This window comes from Manacus vitellinus, unplaced genomic scaffold, assembly GCF_001715985.3.
Source record: "Manacus vitellinus isolate BGI_N305 unplaced genomic scaffold, ASM171598v3 scaffold_6_pilon, whole genome shotgun sequence".
NCBI classification, from domain to species: Eukaryota; Metazoa; Chordata; class Aves; order Passeriformes; family Pipridae; genus Manacus; species Manacus vitellinus.
Genome location: NW_021940750.1, coordinates 36,375,709 through 36,381,708, shown reverse-complemented (window position 1 = coordinate 36,381,708; position 6,000 = coordinate 36,375,709). Strand labels below are relative to the sequence as shown.

Below are 6,000 nucleotides of genomic sequence, written 5' to 3'. Positions count from 1 at the left end.
GTGAAGCTCCAGGAGGGCGGGCGGTGGTATGAACGTGTGAAATCGCAGCGAGAAGGAGATACTTTCTCACGCAGCTCGCAGTGGTTTTCTCGCCTTTAAACTGTCCCACGCGGGGGCCGCGGGGCTGCGGGTACAACCCCCCAGCGCCGGACACCCACACGGGTGACCGGAGCCTCCCCGTCCGCACCAGTCACCGCTGGTCGGAGCAACGGAGAGACACCTTCGCGATCCGTGAGCGAGCCGTGGTGCCGCGGAAGTGGCGATTCCGGGGCTGAGAGCAGCGGGGCGAGACAGCCCGCCGCGGGTTCCCGTGGCGCTCGCGCGGTCGGGGGCCTCCGCCAGGCGGCCCGGGCTTGCGGACACACGGGGAGGGGCCCGCAGCGCCGCCTCTTTGCGCCGCGCCGCGTCCGGCGCATGGGAGGAGAGCGGAGCGCGGCAGGGAAACCGCCCCGCCGGGCCGGCATTGGCGGAGAGGCCAGCAGTTCGTCTGGCAGTCGGCGGGCCCGGAAGCCGGCCTTGCCGAGGAATGGGTCCCGCCCCGTGCGGTCTCGCGCCGTAAGCCGGGCGGCGCGGCACTCGCGCAGCCGGCGCGGGGCGGAAGTCTTTGTTGCTAGCCGCGGCCAGCAGCAGCAGTGCGGCAGCACGGCGGGAGCGGCGCGGACACGGCTCCCCCCTCGGCAGCCACTGCCTCGCCCCGCGCCGCGTAAGCGGGCTCGCGGATCCGGGAGGGGAGCGGGAGGCGCCCGGCAGCTCCCGCCGGCGGCGGAGGTGGAAGTGCCCGGACGGCGCGTGTCCCGGCGCGGCCCGCCATAGTGGGCTGCGCGCGCAGGTAGGGGCTTCAGCCGCGGCCGGTGCCTGGCTGGCTGCCTGCCGCGGTGAGCTTTTGCGCCCCGCGCCGGCCGGGCACAGGCCGGGGCGCTCGAGCGCGCCGCCGGGCTGCGCGGGGCCACGCGGCCCGCGGCGGCGTCGGTCAGCTCCCGCCCATCCTTCCCTCTTCCTCCCTCCCGCACTGCCAGGGGCCGCGGCGGCGCGCTCTCACCTGCCGGCGGGCGGGGTTCCCGGGATGCGCCTGGGGAGCGAGAACGGCCTAGGGAGGTGCTATCGTAGGGCAGAGCGGGAAAGGAAGGGCACCGCGCCGTCCGGTGCTCGGGGCTCGAAGTCGCGGTAAACATCTCGGGTGCCGCTATCGCGCCCGGCGCCGGCCCCCCCTCCCCGGTGGGTCCCGCCGCTTCTCTTCCTTTTGTCTTTACGAAATAAACACCCCAAAACTTCGAGCGAGTTGCGGTGGTTCGGCGAAAAACGGAGCGGAGCTGCGGCCCCAGGGAATGCTCCACCCTGCCAGGCGGGAGACTTGGGTTTCACTCGGGGCTGGCAGCGCGCTGGATCGCCTCGGAGGCGGCTGGAAAGGAAGGGGAATACTTTTGTCACATAGAAAACAAGCCCTGTGCCGCTCTGGGAGCGGTGTTGAAAGTCTCGTTCCTCAAAGGACTCCTCTTTTCTGCTCGGATAGAAAGGTAGTAAAGAGAGTAAAAGGGACTGAAAACGCTGTGGGTTTGGGGCTGGGGTTTTACTCCTTTCTGTTTTTCAGGATTTTTTGTTTCAGCTGACAGATGAGTGCCGGTTCCTTTTGACACGTAGGCATTTGGTAAATGGGTAGCATGGCTTGGATGCTGCTTAATATTTGGATGTTTACTGGCAGGTTATGTCATTTGCTTGCATTATTTCCCCCGCGCTAGAGTATCGCGGGACACAGTGCAAAACTATCCGGGGTTGCAACAGTGCGGTGTTCCTTAGGCATTTAATTACATTAAACAAACATTCCTTTAATTAAAGGTGTTTGTTTAACATTCCTCATTACAGCTCTTGGAAAAACCCACACAGCAGCCGTGAGCGGGGGGGATGCGGGCTTCTCATTTTTACCAAATTACAACTTAAGCTTTCATGGCGAGTGGGGGAGAGGCGTTGGGACCATATGGCCGTGGGGAAAACTGGCCAAACACGAGCGGTTGCAGCACAGGCAGAGATTTTCCTAGGCAGCAGCACAGCGAGTTGACAAGCTTGTGGAGAGATTTTTGGGTGACTGGCCAGAAAACTTGAGGAGTAACAAGTAGTATTAGTTGCACTCTGCTGATGTTTGAGGTAACAGGGAACCAGCAGGCACCAACCCGCGGGGGTTGGATGCAGGTAATGAAGACATGGGTTTGTGCTGCGTGGGACGCTCAGAGAAGTAATAGAAGACACTTCTTCCTAGTAGCTGGAAAGTTTTGTGTGGAATAAGATCACAGACTTAACAGATGCTTCAGCTCTGCTTGCACGAGTCTTTTCTTCATCAGACTCAATTACTGTTGTCACTGGTACAGGAATTTGCAGTGATTATGTTGAGGGTGCTCATGCCAACCGGGGATTTGGGTTTTTAGATGCTTTCTTACTTGAATGTGAGAGGCTGCTTCTTTCACAGATTTCCATTCTTGCTGACAGTGGAGAGCCCTGAAAATCCAGGATGGACAAAGCCATAGTAGCTATTTACCTGCTGGATGGAAATAAAATAGCTGCTCAGAACTGAGGTAGTGAAGGTTACCTGATAAAAGCCTGGTGTCCTTTCTCTTAGTTGTTACAACTGGACCTCCCACTAGAGTCCTTCCAGACCTCACACTCCTGTAGCATGAGAGGCCATGTGTTCATTTTTCAGTTTGGCCAGTGGTTCCCCAGCAGTTGGGTTGTCCTGCCCTGCCTCTGCTTGGGCACCGTAAACACCATCACCCAGAGCTTTGCTGCAGACACAGCGTGTGGGCACAACAGCTGACATAATTTGCATGAAGACCGTTTATATCCTCATATTTGTCTGGTAATTTTTTCTTTTTGCGTGCTGTGTCACTGCAGAACTCCAGAATTCACTGGCTGTTGCCTTTTTTTGCCCATATTAAACTTATTTCATTGGATGGAGGCTTTAGTAGCCTTATTTTTATTTTTAATGTGCTGAAAGTAAAATGTGAAACATTTAAGACCAGAAAGAGCCAACAAAATCTGTAGTTTGACTTGTGTCTCACAAGTTACTGTGCTTCATTCATGTGCATCCAACGAGTTGTTAAACTAATGTCTGACCTGTATTTAGCCAAGGATGTTCTCCTGGAAGGCACGTGTGACTTCATTTGAGGGTCTCAAGACATGGTTAAACCACCAAGATGCCTCCTGAAGTTGAAACTTTGTGTAACTCAGAGAGCCTAGGTAAAAAGGCTCATCTTTCTACCACAAGGCATAAATTTGGTATAATTTTTTTTCCCACTAATTGTTTCTTTTAAACATATCATTACCATGTTGCCTGGCAGCTGTAAAGGTGACAGATAAAAGATAACTGTGACTTTCTAGAGTAGTCCTTTGTAGCTAGCAAGTTACTTTAAAGGACTGCATAAGGTCTTTCTAGTACTTTTGCTCCCTAGAACTGATCTTAAGTTGTTTGAAGTTGAGATGGGGCTTTAGCACAAACTCCCTTTTCTTAATTTACTCTGTCAAGCTTTTATGACACTGTATCCCATGTCTTTCGAGGAGTGTTCTTACCTAAGACCATGTAACACATCTTAACTAATTCTCAGCAAGCAACTGAGAATCATAACTTGCTAAATTTTGACGTCTGTTTCTCATTTGTGGACACAGAGGCTGAATCAGTGGAGAACTGCTGGCTGAGGAGGGGATCGAGCGGCCCCAACAGCTCGTGGTTGGGGGTTTTGGAACATCTGACTTTTCCCTGGTTCAGATCTAGCCCAAGTTTCATAAAACTTGGTTCTCTACATTGTCCAGGAGTCTGTTTAAATGAGTTGATTCAGCCACCAGGATGTGTCTGAAGATTAGATTGGAATCATATTCCCAGCTAGCACACCTGAAGGCAGCCGATTGGAAGGGCTATGGGAGGAGGGTAAATTATACCTGCAGTCCTTCGTAGCCTGAATAATGGAGCTTAATTACATTTTCCCTGGCAGAACATGGATTTCCCATAGTTGTGTTAATTCATGACCTAGCCTATGCTTGCAATGCGAACTTAGCCACTCTTGAGGTGGACAGTGGTCACCTGGCCCCAAGTTCTTTGCTGGTTTTGCAGTGTTTGTGTGAACTGAGGCACTTGGGACTGGGCAGTCCCAGAGCAATCTCAGTGGCTTCCTATTGAGTATGTGTAGGTAAAAGTTGCAGCCTGTTGAGAGCTCTGTGATTGATGCAGTAGCTGAACACTTAAACTCCTTGGGCATCATATGGAGAATTTGTGCATCTTGTGTAGGATTTTCTGTGCAGCACCTCGATGCTGTCATTTAGGAATCCGGGCTGTTTGGTGGATCTGACCCACAGAGGCAAAATACTTCTTGGGAGAGTTCTTGGGAACCCATGGCAGGGTGGGGTACTGTGTCAGACTGCGATGGGGGATTTGCTTTCTGCTGCCCACACGCTTGTTTCTTTGGGTAACTGGGCGTTGTTTGCTTGAGGTTTTCCAGTCTCGTTTTCTATTAGCACCAAATTCTCCACTCATTTATTACACTTTTGTCCAGCCTGTTCTTGGTTTCCAAAGAAAAGCAGCCAGTAACTAACAATGTAAGTGCTATGTTTTTGCCTGCTCAGCAGTGGAAATGCTGGGTTTTGAAAACCACCTACTAATTTTAGGAGCCGAAACGCTCCTAAATTCTGAACCTTGTGGTATGTCTGTTTTAAAGACAGAGGAGCTAGCAAAAGAACTTTACCAGTTCTTTGCTTGAGGATCTTTTACTTCTTTTGTTTTAAAACATCTCAGAAAACTTTGAATTTAAGGAAATGACAGCATGGAGCTGTAGTAAATACCTGTTCTTTTTTTGTTAGCAGACTTACAAACAACATATTTGGTTAGTGTAGTAGTGCAACTTACCTTGTTCATGGTCACATCTGAATAGTATCTAAGTGGTGCCTCGAAAGAAAAGAAAAAAAATCTAGTGGCAGATAAACAGCTTGAATCAAAGTGTGGCCATGTAAAAATAAACATTTACTAGGGCAATAGACTGCATACGGAGACTTGGAATTTGAAAATCAGAGTGAAAATACCCAACTCAGATATCTTCAGTTTTCATTTTCATATTAGATGCTTTTCTAGCACATTTTTTCAGAACACCTCTGCATTACTCAGCACTGCTTACAATGTGGCCCATGCTGCATTTACTGCACAAATCAATCCTTGCTGAAATTGGAGCTGCTTGTGTTCCTTATGGATTTGTGAGGTTGGTTCCTCCAGTACTGGGATGCTTCACAAAAGGCAATGTACTAGTCCATTGGACAAGTGGCTGGCATTTCTCCTCTCTTTGAAATAGAAGAGTCAGAGAGGATTAGAAATAATTTAAAATTTTGGATTGGCAGACTTGCCTGCATGGAGCTTTAATTTTCCAAGATACTCAGTGTTTAGTACATACAGAGGATAGCTCCCACTGACCTTGGTTACTGCTGATGGTGTTTACCTGTGTGAATAAATTGGATATCCAAACAGTGCAAGCCAGACTTAAAAAGGTTGAAGTGATTTGTCCTGAGACTGGCAGCAATGGGATGATGTTCTCCAAGCAGTGCTCATTGCTGTGAGATCCTCTTTTTTGTCCCCTGCCTCCCATTTGCTTCACATCCTCCAAATGCTTTGCCAAATGAGCAGGGATCTTGTCTTGCTGCTGCTCAGATCCAGGCCTGGACAGACCAAAAGGATGTGCCGAGTAAGGAAAATTTTACTATGATCTGTACTTAATATATGTACATACATAATACATGATACGTAAATGGCAGCTGACTTAATCCTGCATTAACTACAGCATTTCTTGTGTACACATTTAACTTTGAAATCTTGTGTTTTCTGTAAAAAGACCTGTTTTTATTCTAATGTCTGCTTTTTTTTTTTCCAAAGCAAACTTCAAAAATAGTTTGCAGTGCTGAACCACCCACATGGGTGATAAATGCAGATTGATGCCATTTTAGCAATTAAAGTAACAAAATAATGATAAATGATCACTT

At 49.9% G+C, this 6,000-nt stretch overlaps 1 protein-coding gene across 2 annotated transcripts in view; it reads left to right on the top strand.

Moving 5' to 3' along the window:
• Positions 1-1,433: 1,433 nt before the first annotated feature.
• ZBTB1 (zinc finger and BTB domain containing 1) overlaps positions 1,434-6,000 on the top strand; it is a 23,304-nt gene continuing 18,737 nt past the window's right edge. For both annotated transcript variants that reach the window (XM_008934688.2, XM_018082499.2), the window contains exon 1: positions 1,434-1,514. The gene's annotated coding sequence lies outside the window, so the exon portion shown is untranslated. The remainder of the gene's footprint in view (positions 1,515-6,000) is intronic.